Raw genomic sequence first — 20,262 nt, forward strand, 5'->3', positions numbered from 1 at the left:
GTCCCTGGCTGGAGTGGGGGGAGGGAACACTGAGGAAGGGGAACCCTGTAGTGCAGGAGCAGGGAGGAAGCAGATCCTGGGTGCATTGAGAAGGGAGTATAAAAGGTGGGCACCATCTTAGTTCAGTGCAGAGAAGTCTGAGCAGAAGTGGCAGGGAGCAGGGGCTCTGCATGAGCTCTGCTCCGGAGGCGAGCCTAGTAACAGAGGCCCAGGCCTGGAAGAGGGAGAAGGAAGGAAGAGGAGCGGAGAAGGCTCCAGGAACGAGGAACGAAGGGATCTCAGGGGTGCGGACGGGCGAGTCACCACCGCACGCCCGAATCCACCTGCGTGGAGGGGTCAGGCCAAAGGGGGAGACCGGTCCCCGAAACTAGTGGAGGCAGGAAACGACCCTCAGCTAGAAACAGGAGGCTGTGACATTTTATGTGGCGCAGCCCCTCGCTACACCCGCTAGGAAGGCACCACATAGGGTCAGGGAAACTGGCGCCAAGTTTACCAAGAGGAGGCCCAAGGCAGCCGGACAGAAGGGTTGGTAAGAAAGGCCAGACAAAGGACACACAAAGGGGGTCCTGTGAAGCACTCCAAAGTTATCTGGGAGTTGTCTGAGCCCCTCACCTGGTGAGCACAGTACGACGTGGGCAGTCGTTACCTGCAGACGTGGTCTGGATAAGAACTGTGAGTAAAGGCCCTGGACTGCATCACTGACTCCGTGTCATTACTGCTGCTGCCCTGCACCATCACCCCCATCCTCCGCATACACTGCCCTGAGGCTATACTCCTCCCATGGGGAGTTATGCTACGCTCTGCTGCACCCACAACACCAGCCTCAGCGGTCTGCCCTGGAGCGGCGGTTCACTCTGACCGCAATCCACGGGTGGCGTAGTCGGACATTTAAACATCAAAACCACATAAATAGTTCCGCCACTGGTTTGACCGCCCTGAGCCACGGAACCGGGTTGCCGCCACGGAGACTACAACCACCAGCATCCACCAAAAAGGGTCCGGCTCCGGGTGTCCCAAGGCCCAGGGGGCGCGTCAGAACATTTTCATCACCTTTCACAATCACCAATGGGACAAGGCAGGGATGTTCTCTGTCCCCTCTCTTATACATCCTAGTGACGGAGCACCTGCTCTCATCAATTCGCCATAACCCCAATATTAGGTGGATTGAGGTGGGAGGCACCGAGTACAAGTGCTCTCTATTTGCTGATGATGTCCTAGTATATATCACTCAATCACATATATCCATCCATGCTGTTATGGCTGAAATAGATCACTTTGTTACATGGTCAAATTTTAAAATCAATGTAGCGAAGTCTGAGGCCCTCGATGTCTCCCTCCCCAAATCCATATAGGATTCCATCCAGTCCAACTTTCCCTTTGCCTGGCCCTCACAGGGTATCAAATACTTAGGAATTCCTATTCATAGAGACCTCTCCCATCTATGTTATCTTAATTTTGGGCCCTTTATTGAACAACTCCATACAGACCACGGTTGGCAAGTTAGAACTGTAAGATTCACTACGTGAACCACTGGTGTTTTGTGGAAAAGCACATGTACACTGTGTTCCAAATTATTATGCAAAAAGTGTTTAGGAGTGATAAGGGAAGAATTTGTTTGTTTGTCAGTTAAACTCATTGATGGTGATGTGTGTCGGGGCTCTTTATATCACTGTAAGCAATTGCAGACACCTGTGCTAATTAGTTTGGCAGGTGTGTCCAATGAAAGGCAAGACTACTTAAGAAGGCTGTCTCACATTATTAAGCAGCCTACATTTTCTGCCAAAATGGGAAAGAAAAAGGATGTGTCGGCTGCTGAGAAGCAACAAATTGTGGAGTGTTTAGGTCAAGGCATGACTACAATCAACATTGTGCAATGATCAGGATGAAGTGTCTTGGCAATCAAGAAGTATGTAGCTGATTCACAGTACACACGTGTGCGTGCTGATAAGGGCAAATTGAGGACTCTTTCCTACAGGCAATTACGTCAGGTTGAAAGAGCAGCGGCAAAAAAGCCTTGTCATAGCAGCAGACAAGTTTTTGAAGCTGCTTGTGCCTCCAACGTCCCCCGAACAACAAGATGCAGGGTCCTTCAGAGGTTTGCAGCTGTGCATACGCCATCCTGTCGACCTCCTCTATCCACTTCACACAAGCAGAAACGGCTCCAGTGGGCCAAACATTACATGAAGACTGATTTCAAAACTGTTTTGTTCACGGATGAGTGCCGTGCAGCGCTCGATGGTCCAGATGGATGGAGTGGAGGATGGCTGGTTGATGGACACCCCACGCAAACACGGCTACAGCGCCAACAAGGAGGAGGTGGAGTAATGTTTTGGGCTGGAATCATGGGGAGAGAGATTGTCGGCCCCTTTAGGATCCCTGAAGGCGCTAAAGATGAACTCCATAATGTATGTGGATTTTCTCAAACAGCACTTCCTGCCATGGTTCAAGAAGAAGAACCGTGTATTTCACAGCAAGATCATTTTTCTGCATGATAATGCACCATCTCATGCTGCACATAAAACATCTGCATCTCTGGCTGATATGGGCATAAAAGGGGACAAACTTATGGTGTGACCCCCATGCTCCCCTGACCTCTACCCCATTCAGAACCTTTGGAGCATCATTAAAAGGAGTGTCTATGATGGCGGGAGGCAGTTCACATCTAAGCAACAGCTCTGGGAGGGTATTCTGTCCTCATGCAAAACAATTGAAGCAGAAACCATCCAAAACCTGACAAATTCAATGGACGAGAGAGTTCAGAAGCTCCTTTCGAACAAGGGGTCCTATGTGAAAATGTAACATCACCTAGAATAAAGTTTTGAGTTGAAAACTGTTTGATTTCAGTTTCTAACAACCTGCTAATACTTATAATTTCAAAAATGACCATTTTTTTGGTCTTTATTAAAATGAAAAGGTTGATCGAAAAGTTTGGGGGATCTAAGAGTGTGGCAACCCAGTAGTCATGATTACTTCGAATTCTGACAATATGAGGGTCATGCTGCAGGTAGTGCAGCAAGAAGGCACTTATGTGTCTTGCGCATCTCGGAGCCCCAAAATTATTTTCCGGGCTAGATGCAGCTAAAAATTATTATTAATTTTGAATCTGGTGAAGCTTTAGTATAGATGGCCTAATAGGATCAGTGCTGCACACTGCTACAAAGCCCAAATTATTTTCCAGTCAAGATACAGATAAACATGATTAGTAATTTTAAATCTGGTGGAGCTTATTATAGATGGCCTAATAGAATCAGTGCTGCACACTGCTACAAAGCCCAAATTATTTTCCAGCCAAGATACAGATAAACATGATTAGTAATTTGAAAGCTTAAAACGCTTTTACTCTCCCCAGGATGACACAGGGGTAGAAAAGTCGTTTCGGATCCATGATTTGTTCATCTTTATGAACGTGAGTCTGTCTACATTATCAGTGGAGAGCCGCGTGCGCTTATCTGTCAGCACACCACCAGCAGCGCTGAACACACGTTCAGACAGAACGCTCGCTGCGGGGCATGACAAGATCTCCAAGGTGTAAGTGGCTAGCTCCGGCCATTTATCCAGATTGGAAGCCCAAAAAGAGCAAGGGTCCAGTGACACAGTCGTGGCTTCAATGTTTACTTGGAGATACTCCTGCACCATCGTCTCTAGGCGTTGACTATGTGTCAGACTTCTTGTCTCCTGTGGCCTTGCAAAGGATGGGCTAAAAAAGTGGTGAAATGATTCCGCAAAATTGATGTTACCAGCAGATACTGTGGTTCTGTTACGGTTTGAGTGCTGAACACTTGACGGTCCCACGGTTGGCAAGTTGGAACTGTGAGATTCACTACGTGCACCACTGGTATTTTGTGGAAAAGCACATGTAAGATTCTGCAACAGTCTCTGCTGATACTCCTGCATGCGTGCATCCCTTTCTATGGAGGAATAATTTCTGCAAATTTACTTTTGTACCGGGGATCTAACAGTGTGGCAACCCAGTAGTCAGGATTATTTCTAATTCTCACAATTCGAGGGTCATGTTGCAGGTAGTGCAGCAAGAAGGCACTCATGTGTGTTGCGCATCCAGGAGCACCAAGTCCCTGTTGTGTTGGTGGCGAGGTAACAATCATGATTCCTTCCTCTGTCCTCTCCCCCCAACCTCGCACAACAGAAATGTGATCAAGGTCTCCCTCATCTGATGAGTCTTCCATCAGTTCGTCCTCCACTTCTTCCTGGGCTCCTGCACCTTCCTCACTAGTTTGGCTGCTACCATGCGCCCTGGTAAAACCATCTCCCCCACCCTCACATGCCTGCCGCCTTGGTGCTGCCGACCGTCTGGACCTTGCAGATGTTAGCCCTTCCGCATACAACTCCTCCTCCTCTACTTCCTCCACCTCCTCTTGTGCCACCACCTGACTCCGAATTCTGTTTAACATGTGCTCCAGCATGTAAATCACCGGAATAGTCATGCTGATAATGGCATTGTCAGCACTAAACATCTTCGTCGCCATTTCAAAACTGTGCAGAAGGGTGCATAGGTCCCTGATCTGAGACCACTCCTCCAGCGTGATTTGCCCCACCTCTGGATCTCGTTGGCCCAGGCTATACGTCAGAACGTATTGCACCAGGGCTTGTCGGTGCTGCCACAGTCGCTGCAACATGTGCAGAGTTGAATTCCACCGGGTAGGCACATCGCATTTTAGCCGGTGAAGTGGCAGGCCCAACGACTTCTGTAGAGATGTAAGTCGCTGAGCTGCGGGATGCGAACGGCGAAAGTGAGCACACAGCGACCGTGCCCTCTGCAGAAGGCCATCTAGTCTGGGATAGTGGGCTAAAAATTGCTGGACAACCAGGTTCAACACGTGAGCCTTACAAGGCACGTGTGTGACATTGCCCCGGCGAAGGGCCGCACCCAGGTTTGCAGCATTGTCGCACACGGCCTTCCCTGGTTTCAGGTCCAGTGGAGACAACCATTCATGAAATTGGTTCTCCAGAGCTGACCACATCTCCTCAGCTGTGTGACTCACATTTCCCAGACATTTCAATTTAAAAACCGCCTGATGACATTGAGCCCTACTGCCAGCATAGTAAGGAGGTGTGCAGGATCCCTTCTGCGCAGTTAGAAAGCTTGTGGCATGACCAGACAGGCTTTGGGTGCAGGTGGAAGACCGAGAGGAGGTTGAGGAGGCAGAAGCAGTGGAGGAACTTTGACATAAAGAGGATTGACGCACAACTCGTGGGGACGGCAAGACTTGGACAGCAGCCCCTTGTCCTGCTGTCACCATAGTTACCCAGTGCCCAGTCAGCGACATGTAACGCCCCTGTCCATGCCTACTCGTCCAAGTGTCTGTGGTGAAATGCACCCTGTCACACACAGAGTTTCTCAAAGAAGCGGTGATGTTGTGTGCGACATGCTGGTGGAGCGCAGGAACACCTTTCTTTGAGAAGTAGTGCCGACTGGGCATCTGGTACTGGGGCACTGCGACGGACATAAGGTCTCGAAAATCCTCTGTGTCCACCAGGCGGAAAGGCAGCATTTCTGTAGCCAAGAACTTGCAGATGGTGAAATTCAACCTCTTAGCTTTCTCATGGCTAGGAGGAAATGGTCTTTTACTTGTCCACATCTGAGGGACCGAGGGCTGGCTATTGTGCTTAGACGGGGTTGATAAGGGTGTCCCCGGCAAACTGCCGGTCTGTGAGGAAGATGCAGGCGGACATGTTAGGTTGCCTTGATCCAAAGGTGGTGCTATCGATGTCGGACAGCGCTCAACACCAGCTGGTGTTACCACCTCCAAAGAAAATAATGACCTGCCAATCACGCTGGCTGTTGCGGGTAAAGAGGTGGCAGGTCTGCGCCCCAAAACAGGTGTGACTGCTGTTCCCCCAGTCACAGAGGATGAAGAGGCCGCGGATGCACAAGATATGGCAGACGGTGGTTGGCCCGGCCGGCTAGGCCGCATTGTAGCACACTGAGCTTCCCACTGCAACTTATGCTTCATGTCCATGTGCCGGTTCATGCATGAAGTACTCAAACTATGTATTTTTTGGCCTCTACTTAGCTTTTGCTGACAAATGTTACAGATAACACGAGTTGGGTCATCTTTATCGATCTGAAAAAATGCCCAGGCTATGCAAGGCTTAGCACCCATGCGACCTGAAGAGCCACCACGACTTGTGGTGAGAGGCAGAGTTGTGTTTGAGGATGCAGTTGTTGACGTGCTTCCAGTACTACGTCTCTGTCCAGGAAGGCGCAACCTGACCTCGTCGTCACTAGCATCTTCCTCCACCTCCTCTGCTGACCTCATCTCTTGGCTGACTGTGGGTTGACAGTAAGTGGGATCTCCAACCTCATCATCATCACCCTGTGCGTTATCACACCCGTCGTCCTCAGAGCCAACCTGTTCCTGCCCTGACAAAAAACTAAAGTTGTCGCTCCAATCAGGTATTTGAGTCTTATCATCGTCTTCCTCATTGTCTCCACCAACAGGAGTTACAGTTTGGGAATGAGGGTCTACATTATGGTCAGAACCTTCTGCGTCTGGTCCTGGATCCGACTCATAAAGATTCTGGGCATCAGTGCAGATCATTTCCTCGTCTGGATTCACAGAAGCGCTGGAGTCGACCTCTGATTCCCAGGCTATAGTATGAGTAAACAGCTCTGCAGACTCAACCATCTGTTCTACCTCATACTCAGACGGGCAGCTGGAGATTTGGGAGCTGTGAGGAAGCAAGTGCGATTGGGGTGACACCTTTGAGGACTGGAGTATTTGTGATATTGAAGTTGATGTGGAGGAGAGCCCACTTAAAGGAGCACTTGATATCCGTTGAAGCACCTGCTGTTTTTGTGCCTCATCTGGAATTTGTAGCGATTGGCGTGGCCGTAAGAAAGGGATCTTATCACATTGTCCGCTAAAAGAAGTAGACATTTTAGTTTGGCTGGAAGATGGTCTTTCTTCTGCAGATGTTACTGTTGCTTTAACACCTACCCCACGGACACAACCTTTTTTCCCCTTCCCAACACGCCTATTCCCCTTTCCACCAGCAGCAGGCCTTTTTCCACTCATTTTGGTGGTTAACTAATTAACAACTCTGGAGTTGTTTTCACAAAAAAACAATGGATGGGAACCGAGCAGAGCTGAGTGGCCAAACTGTGGTATTAGGCCAAAACTATTGGCTGGGTTAGATGCAGAAAAAAATTATATTCAATTTGCACCCTGATGGAGGTCAGTATAGATGGACTAATAGAGAAAGTCCCACACACTGCTAAAAGGCCAAATATTTTTTCAGAGCTAGATGCAGAAAAAAATATATTCAGTTTGCAACCTGATGGAGGTCTGTATAGATGGATTAATAGAACAAGTCCCACACACAGCTAGAAGCCCAATATTTTTTCAGAGGTAGATGCAGAAAAAAATATATTCAGTTTGCAACCTGATGGAGGTCAGTATAGATGGACTAATACAACAAGTCCCACACACAGCTAGAAGCCCAATATTTTTTCAGAGGTAGATGCAGAAAAAAATATATTCAGTTTGCAACCTGATGGAGGTCTGTATAGATGGATTAATAGAACAAGTCCCACACACAGCTAGAAGCCCAATATTTTTTCAGAGGTAGATGCAGAAAAAAATATATTCAGTTTGCAACCTGATGGAGGTCAGTATAGATGGACTAATACAACAAGTCCCACACACAGCTAGAAGCCCAATATTTTTTCAGAGGTAGATGCAGAAAAAAATATATTCAGTTTGCAACCTGATGGAGGTCAGTATAGATGGACTAATACAACAAGTCCCACACACAGCTAGAAGCCCAATATTTTTTCAGAGGTAGATGCAGAAAAAAATATATTCAGTTTGCAACCTGATGGAGGTCTGTATAGATGGATTAATAGAACAAGTCCCACACACAGCTAGAAGCCCAATATTTTTTCAGAGGTAGATGAAGAAAAAAATATATGCAGTTTGCAACCTGATGGAGGTCAGTATAGATGGACTAATACAACAAGTCCCACACACAGCTAGAAGCCCAATATTTTTTCAGAGCTAGATGCAGAAAAAAATTATATTCAATTTGCAACCTGATGGAGGTCAGTATAGATGGACTAATAGAATGATGCTATACCCAAAAGATTTTACTTCACTAGGTGCAGTAAAAAAATTGGTATTCTATACACAGGTGGTATATCTTGCAACACAGATATGCTACTCCACTGACTAACACACTCTGCAATAGGCCAAAAAGGATTAGCTTTGCTAGATTCAGCCAAATGCTGTGAAAAAAACTTGCACAGCACTGGCACAGACCTGCCTGGCAAAAACTGATAGGAACTGATGTAACCTAGTCCTGAAAAAGACTCCAATTACAATTAGTCTTTACTCCCACAACCTATCTATTTAAGAGCACAGACCTGCCTGATAAAGTCGTAGGAAATGCTGTAACCTAGTCCTTAAAAGGACTGCAATCACAACTATTCCCTACTCCCAAGCTATCTGTAGATTTGTGCGAAAATTGGCTTGAAATTAACAAGGTATAGCGCACACAGCAACAGCGGTGCCGTCTAACACGCAGCTGCAGCAGTGAGAAAATGGTGGCGACGGGGAAAATGGCTTGGTCTTATAGGGCAAGGACATGTGACATACACTGCCAATGACACATGCCCTTGCTTATGTGAAAAAAAGCACTTCGCTCCGTGTGTGCGCTGCTGATAGGCTGACAGATTGCACCTCCCCACTGTAAATGCGGGAAAGAGAAAAAAAAAATGGAGATCTTCATTGTTCCTGCAGAGATCCATCCCCTGCCCCTCCCCCCACCCCGCTGTACACTCAAACTGCGTATTAACATTAATTTTCATCATTACTGAGAAAAAATCCAGTTATGATTTTGGTGCACGAACAGTTATCGAACATAACCTCGAACAGCCGAATTTTTCTCAAATTGTTCGTGTTCGCCGAACGGCTCGAACACCGCCCAAAACAGCTCGAATTTGAGATTGGCGAACAGTTCGAGTAGAACAACGCTCATCTCTAAAGAGGAGACTCTCCTCCGGACCCGGGTACCATTGAAAACTGTAAAAAAAAGAATAAAATAAAAAATAATTATATACTTACCTTCTGGCGGCCCGCGGTGCGCTCCTCCTTGCTTGGCAGCAGTTTGCGATGGAATGAAGGACCTGCGCTGACGTCCGAGTCATGTGACGGGTCACGCGACGCTGACGTCGGCAGGTCCTTCACTCTACCGCTGCCGGCAGCCGGGACGGAGGAGATCAAGACAGCGCGGGCCATCGGAGGGTAAGTATATATTTATTTTTTGACATTCTCTCGGGTCACACTATATAAATCCATGCCGTTTGCATGGATTTATATAGTGTGACCAAGTTGACAAGCACTTTCCAAGTGATGCTAAAATCACTTGGAAAGCGCTTGTCGACCCGCATGCGGAAATGCAAGTGAAGAACGCTTCACTTCCGCATGTTCCTGGCAGGAAAACGCATGTACAATCAGCATGTGTTTTTTTCTGCCAGGGAGATGCAGAAACGCTCAGGAAACATAGCCTAAAAGTGTATCTAGAAGAATTTATGCTGTTTTGAAGGCAAAGGGCGGTCATACCTGACACTAATTTGAATTCGATTTCTCTTTTGTTCATTAACTTTGCATTTTGCTAATTGATTAAAATAAACTATTAACCACTTTTCTTTTTTTAAATTATTTTTAGCTTGCAACCTCTTCTCCACAACTTCCTAAAACTTTTGCACAATACTGTGTATATTGAGTTTCTTACTTATATACAGGAAATGAAAACCTCTCGAGTTTCCTTGTACAAGTCAAGTCACTGAGCTGTGATGTGCTGTACTATGCTCTGTGTCAGTGTCTGGGCCCATAAGAGTTGCAGATTTCAGCTTTCAGCAAAATCATAAAGCACTGAGACATTGTGTCAGGCTGCGTGGCCACAATGCGGATTTAATGCGTTTCCGCCAGTTGCATGGATTTATATAGTGTGACCAAGTTGTCAAGCACTTTTCTAAGTGATGCTAAAATAGCTTGGAAAAGCGCTTGACAACCCGCATGCGAAATCGCATGTTTAAAACGCTTCACAAACGCTTCTACCTGGCTGGAAAAACGCATGTAAAATCTGCATGCGTTTTTTTTCTGCCAGGGAGATGCAGAAACGCTCCACAGCATTTCTGCAACGTGGGCACTTACCCTGAGAATAAAATGTTTTACTTGGGACATACAGCAACTATTGCCTTTATCATAACAAGACGGAGGATTACAGGAAAAACTGCCATAAACTGTGCAATCTCTACCTGGACCTGTTCCAGTGGCATTTGCCTCTGTTGCAAGTGTGGCGCCCTGCTACGCATTGGTGCCACAGATCCCAGAGGGGTGCATGGATGGACTTCTCCACAAGAGGCCCTCATAGCATTCACACACCTCCACCCTACCACCTCAGACCACCAGAGGGAGCCCGGATAGGGATATATATATATACTGGAGGGTGGAGTTAGGCAGTCAGTCTGGAGTCTGCTGCAGCCAGAGAGGTTGTCAGTTCAGTCTGTTGAGAGGAGCTCCTGCAGAAGCTAGCCTGCAGTGGAGCTCAGTCAGTTCAGTCCAGACTCAGAGAGCTCGAGATAGTGAGCCTAGGGCGTGCCGACGCCAAAAGAGCGGTGAAGAGTAGCGAAGCCTATTGCCCGTGTGAAGCCTAGTGAGGGCCCCGAGCGTGGCCGAAGGCGAGTGGAAAGAGAGTAACATAGGGGGCAGAGGAGCTTTACCCGCTCACCCCAAGAACATATACCGGTCACCGGGTCCGTGTCTGCAGGGATTCCTTACATCCAGCAGAAACAACCGGAACCCCTGGCGAACTATATGTCCCAGGAACACCAAAAGCTGATTACGTACCAGGGTCAGGAGTCACGGAGGCCCCAGAGTCCAGGGAGTGTGATCTCCAACAGAAGGCCCTACCACCAGGTCAGCAGATGCAAGACAGAGACCAAGTTAGGCCTAGCTCCAGGCAGGTCAGAAACTTATCAAGGAAAGGCAAGGAACAGGAGGCCCTACACCCGCTCACTGGGGAGAGTCCTGATATGCACCCTTCACCCTGAAGTACCCTGGATCGTGCCTGAAACACCACCAGTAAAGGTACTGAAGTGAACTGTTGTGTGTGCCTATTCTTCCTCTGACCCGGCTGGGTCCCCTCTGTCCTGCATTCTACACTTACGCTGCCCTGAGGCCCCGCTCCACCTGTGGGGAGCCGCTCCAACTAAGCTGCCTAAACACCGGCCTCAGAAGACTGTCGCAGCGCTAGAGATCCTCACCAGACACCACATGTGGCGTCACGAACATTTTCCTATCCCAATAACCTTCCCCCCTTTTTAAGAGTGACCCCAGGGTACGGGCCCGGGAGCCGACCACCAAAAACCAGGCAACAACAAGGCCCGGGCGCCGAGTCGTCCCCACACTCCTCACAGCCAGATTATGGGTGTGTGTGCTGTCCAGCAGAGTTTTTCGATATTGAGCTCAGTTAATCTCAGACATCTCTGCTATTCCATTGAATATCTTGTTACTGACCTGGCTTTATCCTGACATTGTCTTATTCTTTTGTTCCTCATTATTCTAATCCCAGCTTGTTGGAATCCACTCTTGACTGACCCCCTAGTATCTAACCATGGCTTCCCTACTGACTTTGGTTTTATCTAATGTTTCTGTACATGCTTTTGTCTCTCCTGATACTGATCCGGCTTTCTGTGACCATCCTTGCTGCAGGCTTGCTCCTCTGGCCAGCAGCCACTCCATGGATACAACCCAGGTAGCTCTTTTGTAAGTCTATATTCCTTTATGGGCATTAAAAGGTGAACACCAGGGTTTACTCTGGGATCCACCAAAATTTGCACCAATAAAATTTGAGTAACAGAAAAAAGGTAGAAATGAGAGTGTTAGGCTGGTATGCAGGAGAAGGGCTTTCTCGCGGCGTCCGGCCAGGCCCTTTCCTGCTGGCCAGTAATTGTCAGCATTTAGGTTCCGTTCTAGGGATTCTAAGTGTGTTTTTTGCGTTTCTGCTCATGTGCCGCTAAGCCACGCCCTTGTGGTCATGTGCTGCTAAGCCACGCCCCATTGTGGGCATGTACCGCTAAGCCACGCCCCCTGCTGTCTGGTACAGAATGGTTGGTTGTCCTGGGGGGCTGTCTCTAGTGTATTTAAGGGCTCCGTGGGCTCCACCCTGGTGCCTAGTCTATCTCTTTCTAACCTGGGGTGAGGTCTCTGGCAGTAAATGCAGTGTGTGTGAGTTATTGTCAAGGGTTCCTGCTGTGTGCTCCCTAGTCATCCTAGCCATCAATTAGGGCTAGGGGAATGCTGTGAGCAGCACGCTCTACCGTGTCGGTTCACCGCTTGGAGTCCACGTAACGGAGGCATCCTCGCTACCGATCCAGCAATTCCAGGTCTTCGCCATTGTATGTGTGGTCACACTGCTGCTTTTACACCCATGTGTTGGGTGCTGCAGAGATTCTCCTCCTCTTTAGAAACTTAGGTTCCAGGCCTTTCCTGGCACGCAGCTATCTGCAGCTCTATACGCCGCCATCTAGTGCTCGGGCGTTTCATGCTGCCAAATCCTTCATGCTCTGTACAGCGGTGTCTTGCAGTGCAGAAGTTTATTAGTTTTGTATCTGGAGTGTTGCTAACTCCCAGCATTGTACCTTGTTTAGTTACTACTAGTGTGTGCATTTAACACACTAGTTTATTGCTTTCTCTGTGCTTAGCTGAACATTCCTCTGGGACTCAGCTACTGCAGCTCCTCTGCAGTCCGATGGACCCCGACGTGTCCTTTAGGTTTTATTTTATTTTATTAAAGGACACGCCAGCATAACATTAGACTAGGCCAGGGTCTGGCTGAGTATGTCGGCTACTGCACAGAGTCAGAACGGCTCATCCTCGATGCAACGCTATATCCAGCAGCTGGAGTCTCGGTTGTGTGGCGCCCTGCTCCGCACAGGTGCCACAGAACCCAGTAGGGTGCATGGATGGACTTCTCCACAAGAGGCCCTCACACATTCACATACCTCCACCCTACCACCTCAGACCACCAGAGGGAGCCCGTTAGGGACATATAAGGGAGGGTGGAGCCAGGCAGCTGAGTTTAGTTTAATAGTTGGTGAGTGACCAGTCTAGAGTCAGAGAGTGTGCTGGCACTTAGACCAGTGAAGAGGCAGCACGCTGGCTGTTGTGTTTAGGTGAGCCAAGGCCTACAGCACGAGTAGAAGCCTTGTGAGGGCCCTGAGTGTGGACGAAGGCAGAGGAGAGAGAGGAGAGAGGAGTTGAGGGGGCAGAGGAGCTTACCAGGCTCACCCCGAAATATACCCCAGACACCGGGTCCGCGCCTACCGGGTCCCTTTATACCCAGTAGGGACCACCGGACACCTGGAGGACTACAAGTCCCAGGTCGACCAACGCTGACTACAGTACCAGGGCTAGGAGTCACGGAGGTCCTAGCGTCCAGGGAGAGTGATCTCCAAGAGAAAGCCCTACCACCATGTCAGCAGGTGCAAGAGAGAGACAGTAACCAAGCTAGGCCTAGCTCCAGGCAGGTCAGAAGCTTAGCGAGTAAAGCCACGGATCAGGAGGCCCTATACCCACTCACTGGGGAGAGTCCAAAAGTGCACTCTTCGCCTGGAGTACCCTGGACCGTGCCTGCATCATCACCAGTAAAGGTACTGAAGCTTACCCCCGTGTGAGTGTCCGTCTTTCCTCCGGGACCGTCCTGCTGTCTCTCACCAGCATCCACCATCTACCCCTACACTGCCATGAGGCCCGCTCCACCTGTGGGGAGCCGTTCCATCATAAGCTGCCCTAACATCTGCCTCAGAGGACTACTCCGCAGCGGCGGCTCCCTTTAGCCGCATTCCACAGGTGGCGTCATGAACACTTTACAAATCCCCTATAAATAATCCCCCTTTTTATTGACCTCCCTGGGCCACGGACCGGGCCAGCCACCGTGATATCCCCCCCCCCGGCATCCATAGGCCCAGCTGCCGAGTTACCCCCGCACTGAGACAGATCTCCGGATGAGGTTCTACCACTGTGTCCAGAAACCTGAGGACAGTGTCTGGGACTACACCTGGCGCTTACAGGAAGCCCTGCGGGCCCTGAAACAGGTTAGTCCAGCCAGCATACAAAATGAAAATAAAATGCTGACGGAACAGTTCATCCGGGGGTTGAGGTCCCAGGAGGAGAGCAGAACTGTACGGTGGTGGGCCTTAGATCATCCAGATGCCACCTTCGACACCCTGAAGGACATGGCTATTAAGGGTCTGCAGCCCCTGGAACCATCAGATACTGCTATCCAGCGTTACCATGGTGGGGCCACCCCAGTGCCCGCAACACCCACTGCTCCTTCATTAACGGCTGACACAAAAATGCAAACAGTGCCTCCTAGCGAGCTGGACAGCCTGCGCTCTGAAGTGCGCCAGTTAAGTAAAACCCTGGCCACTGTCCTGAGCACCCTGCAGCTACAGATGGAGCCTGAGCCGGAGGGAAGGATCCTACTGGCCGACAGCCCTGAGGATGTCCCCTGGATGAGGAGAAGAAGGAGGACAACTTCACCCCGTAGGAGGACAACGCCACCCCGGAGGAGGACAACGCCACCCCGTGGGAGGACCAACGACCAACGACGCCCTTCAGGAGAATTCATCTGCTACCGCTGCCACAAGGCAGGCCACACAGCGCGGAACTGTCCTTTAAACGAGCAAACCCTGGGGCCGAGGACCGACACCCAGGAGTAAATCAACCAGGCCCATCAAGCTGTTATCACCGGTTCGTAGGAGGAAGGCCTTTCCTGTCCGTCGTGCTGGACGGGATAGCAACACTTGCATTACTGGACACCGGCTCACAGGTAACCATCATACCTGATGTCCTCTACAAAAAGTACTGGTCCGTAGATGAACTCCAGCCACCAGCCCCGAACCTCTCCGTGTATGCCTCTAACGGCCTTCCTCTTAACCTAGTAGGGGTTAAGGACGTGACAGTGAAGGTGGGGAGGGCGGAACTAAAGGACCAAGGACTGATTGTAGTGGAGTCTAACCCTGGTGATACAGACTTGTGTATGATACTTGGTACAAATATTGTTGGTAACTGTTTGGGAGAAGTGTTGTTTTTGCTCCAACAGATTGCTGACACTGCCAAACCAGGGCAGAGGAAGGTGCTCCAGAGAGAGATTCGAGCCCTCCTGTACCAGCAACAGGTAAAGCTATCAGGTGGTGAAATTGGTAATGTACAGGTGACAGACCCAATACCCATTGTGATTCCCCCAATGAGTGAAATGCTGATTTGGTGTAGGGCAGCAATAGGTCTCATGGGACAGAACTACCAGGCGGTAGTGGAGCCCATTAGCTCAGAGCACAGACCTACACTCTTAACTGCCAGAGGGGTAGTGGATGTACGCAATGGGAGGGTGCCCGTACGCCTCCTAAACTATGGAGAGGATGAAGTCAAATTACCACGATATGCCACTGTTGCCAGATTGTACACCGTAAATAACAACGCTATCCACGCAGTGGAGTCCTTAACCTCACAAGACAGAGTGGAGGATAACGACTCAGAAACCCAGGTGGGGGATTGGTGTCAACAGCTCCATGTTGGGACTGACGCCACTCCTGTCCATCAAAAACAGGGTGTACACAGGGTGGTCCAGGAATACGAACAGGTATTCAGCAAACACCCACTTGATTTTGGGGGGATTAAAGGGGTACAACACCATATACCCACAGGTGACCATCCACCCATCAAAGAACGTTACAGGCCCATACCACCAGCACACTACCAGAAAGCGTAGGAAATGTTGCATGACATGAAAAAGGCAGGGGTAATAAGAGATAGCTGTAGTCCCTGGGCAGCTCCCCTGGTCCTATTAAGGAAAAAGGATGGAAGCATGAGGATGTGTGTAGATTACAGACTGGTAAACCATATTACACATAAAGATGCATACCCTTTGCCCCGCATAGAGGAATCCCTGGCTGCACTAAAGTCTGCAAATTACTTCTCTACCCTTGACCTCACTAGTGGGTACTGGCAAGTAGCAGTTGCTGAGGAGGACCGGGAGAAGACGGCCTTCACTACCCCGATGGGACTCTGCGAGTTCAACAGTATGCCGTTCGGACTCTGCAACGCCCCTGGAACTTTCCAAAGATTAATGGAGTGCTGTTTGGGACACTGTAACTTCGAGACTGTGCTGCTATACCTGGATGACGTGATGGTGTACTCCAAGACGTATGAGGACCATTTGAAGCACCTGGCAGAGGTATTTGAGTCGTTGTCCCGGTATGGGATGAAATTGAAGCCTTCCAAGTGCCACCTGCTCAAACAGAAGGTTCAGTACCTGGGGCACATCGTCAGTCCAGAAAGAGTAGCACCAGACCCGGAGAAGGTCACCACCATCAAGAAATGGCCAGAACCGAAGAATCTCAAGGAGGTACGTCAGTTCCTGGGACTGGTCGGGTATTACCGGAGATTTGTAAAGGACTACACCAAGAAGGCAGTGCCTTTGCAAAATCTCCTGGTAGGACAGTCCAACAGATGCAAAACCCCCACTTCCAGTGGGGTAAAGAACAGGCTGAGTCCTTTGCAGTGATGAAAGAGATCCTGACTGGCAAAGAAATCCTGGCCTACCCTGACTACAGCAAACTTTCCTGCTGTACACTGATGCCAGCAACGAGGGACTAGGAGCTGTGTTGTGCCAGAAGCAGAATGACAAAGAAAAGGTGATTGCCTATGCCAGCAGGAAGCTTCGTCCTACCGAGAGGAATCCAGAAAACTATAGCCCCTTCAAGTTGGAGTTCCTGGCCTTGGTCTGGGCCATCACTGAACGATTCAAGCACTACCTGGCCTCCACTAAGTTCACGGCCTATACTGACAACAACCCCTTGACACATCTAGAGACAGCCAAGTTGGGAGCCATGGAACAGCGTTGGATGGCCCGACTGTCAAACTATCAGTTCACCATCAAGTACCGGGCAAGCCACAAGAACGCCAACGCCGACGCCCTATCCAGAATGCCTCACCAGTCGGACACTGAAGAAGAAGTGGATGACCTGGAGGAGATTGAGCTACCTGCCTTCCACAGAAATGGGATGGTCCACGAGCAGCGCACCTCCAGGAGGTATCGTGGTAAGACATTAAACCCGTTACCTCATCACAGTTGGAAGGAGACACAGGACAGAGACCTGGTTGTCAGCCATATCAAAGAACTGATAACCCAGGAAGGTTCCTCCCTGGAGAAGAACGCTCCTCCACAAGCCAAGCAACTGTGGAATGAGAGAAGCCGGCTGTTCATCTATAGAGAGAAGCTGTGCCGGAGGTATGTCAACCCTAGGACCCATGAGATGGTATTTCAGATCGTAGTGCCCAGGACAGACATCCAGATGGTGTTGGAGGCCTACCATGATCAAGCACTTTGGCTGGAAGAAGCTAGAAACCCTGCTGAAGGGTCGGTTTTATTGGGTTGGAATGCGCAGTTCCATAGAGAGGTGGTGCCGGGATTGTGGACCCTGTAGCCTCAGAAGAAAAGACTACAGCAGCCAGAAAGCACCCTTGCAGTCCATCAAGACAACCCAGCCCCTGGAGATCGTCGCTCTTGATCACGTCAAGCTGTCACCCAGCAGATCAGGCTATTCCTATGCCCTGACCATGGTGGATCACTACTCCCGGTTCCTGGTGGTAGCTCCCGTCAAGGATCTGACGGCAGAAACTGCAGCAAGGACGTTTCAAGCATACTTCTGCAGGCCCCATGGATACCCGGATAAGGTGCTGACGGATGAAGGCCCTGCCTTTGAAGCCGAGCTGTTCAAGGAGTTCTGCCATCTGTACGGGTGTAAGAAGATTCGGACTACGCCGTACCTTCCTCAAACCAATTATGAAGCAAAGGAAAAAGGGAAGGGGAAAATATTGTCAGCTCACTGGGTAGTAGCCAAACTCATCCAGTCCCAAAGAGATCTTGCAGCAGAGACGCCCAGGTCACGGGCTACCAAGGTATAAGTAATGAGAAAACAAGCAGAGATGTCTCCAGCAGGATCAGGGTTGTAGATATCTTGTTAAAACTTCACTTTTAATTTCATATTATAAAATTCAAGGATGAGTTACATGAAAAGCATTGTAACAGCTCTCAAATACAGCTCACATTCCAACGCGTTTCGGCTAAGCCTTATTCATGGAATTCCATCTCTGCTTGTTTTCTCATCCTCAAACCAATGGTTCTATGTGAAAAGATGAACAATATCGTGATAGACCTGCTGAAGACCTTACCTCTAGAAGAAAGAAAGCAGTGGCCAGACAAACTACCTTACCTGGTAGATCTGTACAATCACACACCTGTGAGTTCCACCAATTGTACTCCAGCGTACCTCATGAGAGCAAGACCCGGAAAGTTGCCCATGGACCTGGAGCTTGGAGTGGTAGAGCCAGAAGCAGATATGTCCACTGAAGACTGGGATACGACTCAACAGGAGCAGTACAAGAGAGTACAGGCCTGTGTCGAAGACAGTCTAAATAGGGTGAGAGATAAGCAGGAAGCACAGTACAACAAGAGTGCACCAGCAGAACCCTTAACACCTGGAGAAGTTGTGCTGAAGCGAAAGAGAAGAAGCCACAAGCTTGACGACCAGTGGGAAAGAGAGCCTTACACTGTGTTGGATTCCAGGTTCGACAATAGAAAAACCTGTCTAATCAGTAAAGATGGAGGTAAGACAACTGTAACCGTCTCAAGAGACCACTTGAAGTTGTGCCCAGGTCTATTGAAGCCACAGGAAGAAGCACCTCTTATAGTGACTGAAGAACCCAAAGAAGATGTACTCCATACTGTCTTAGGAGATTTCCCGGCAGATTGGCCTCAACTGGATGGAGCTGTACTAATGACGCGCCCAGGAGATGGGGACGACTCGGCGCCCGGGCCTTGTTGTTGGTTTTGGGGATGTCGCGGTGGCCGGCTCCCGGGCCCGTACCCTGGGGTCACTCTTAAAAAAGAAGGGGGGAAGTTGTATGGGATAGGGAAATGTTTGTGACCCCACCTGTGGTTTCTGGTAAGGATCACTAGCGCTGCGACAGTCCTCTGAGGCCGGTGTTTAGGCAGCTTAGTTGGTGCGGCTCCCCACAAGTGGAGCGGGGCCTCAGGGCAGCGTAGGTGTAGGGATGCAGGACGGAGGGGACCCAGCCGGGTCAGAGGAAGAATAGGCGCACACACAACAGTTCACTTCAGTACCTTTACTGGTGGTGTTTCAGGCACGGTCCAGGGTACTTCAGGGTGAAGGGTGCATATCAGGACTCTCCCCAGTGAGCGGGTGTGGGGCCTCCTGTTCCTTGCCTTTCCTTGATAAGTTTCTGACCTGCCTGGAGCTAGGCCTAACTTAATCTCTGTCTTGCATCTGCTGACCTGGTGGTAGGGCCTTCTGTTGGAGATCACACTCACTGGTCTCTGGGGCCTCCATGACTCCTGACCCTGGTACGTAATCAGCTTTTGGTGTTCCTGGGACATATAGTTCGCCAGGGGTGCAAGTTGTTTCTGCTGGGTGTAAGGAATCCCTGCAGATGCGGACCCGGTGTCCAGTATATGTTCTTGGGGTGAGCGGGTAAAGCTCCTCTGCCCCCTATGTTACTCTCTTTCCAATCACCTTTGGCCACGCTCGGGGCCCTCACTAGGCTTCACACGGGCAATAGGCCTCGCTACTCTTCACCGCTCTTTTGGCGTCGGCACGCCCTAGGCTCACTAGTCTGAGCTCTCTGAGTCTGAACTGACCTGACAACCTTTCTGGCTGCAGCAGACTTCACACAGGCTTCACTCTCTGTGGACTTCAGACTCTAGACTCCTGCCTAACTCCACCCTCCAGTTTATATATCCCTATCCGGGGTCCCTATGGTGGTCTGAGGTGGTAGGGTGGAGGTGTGTGAATGCTATGAGGGCCTCTTGTGGAGAAATCCGTCAATGCACCCTTCTGGGATCTGTGGCACCAATGCGCAGCAGGGCGCCACAATAATACCTGTGATACACTTCTACCAACAGCCAGAAGACCCTCCACTGCAAGCAAGGCCTGTAAGTGCCCCGGAAGAGCCTGCTCAGGAAGAATTCCCGGAAGAAGGATCCCCAGCTGGAGAAGAGCCAGAAGGCTCAGCAAATGGTATGCTTGCCAGTCCCATAGAGAGGTTAAGGCAGTTTTACAATCTACCCACACGTAGAACTGACAGAGTGGAAGACAGTGCAGACACGGATACCACCCACACTCCCGTACTACGCAGGTCAACACGCAGTACGAAA

Source organism: Phyllobates terribilis, unplaced genomic scaffold (assembly GCF_046119375.1).
Source record: "Phyllobates terribilis strain yellow unplaced genomic scaffold, ASM4611937v1 Scaffold_2__4_contigs__length_985480577, whole genome shotgun sequence".
Lineage (NCBI taxonomy): Eukaryota > Metazoa > Chordata > Amphibia > Anura > Dendrobatidae > Phyllobates > Phyllobates terribilis.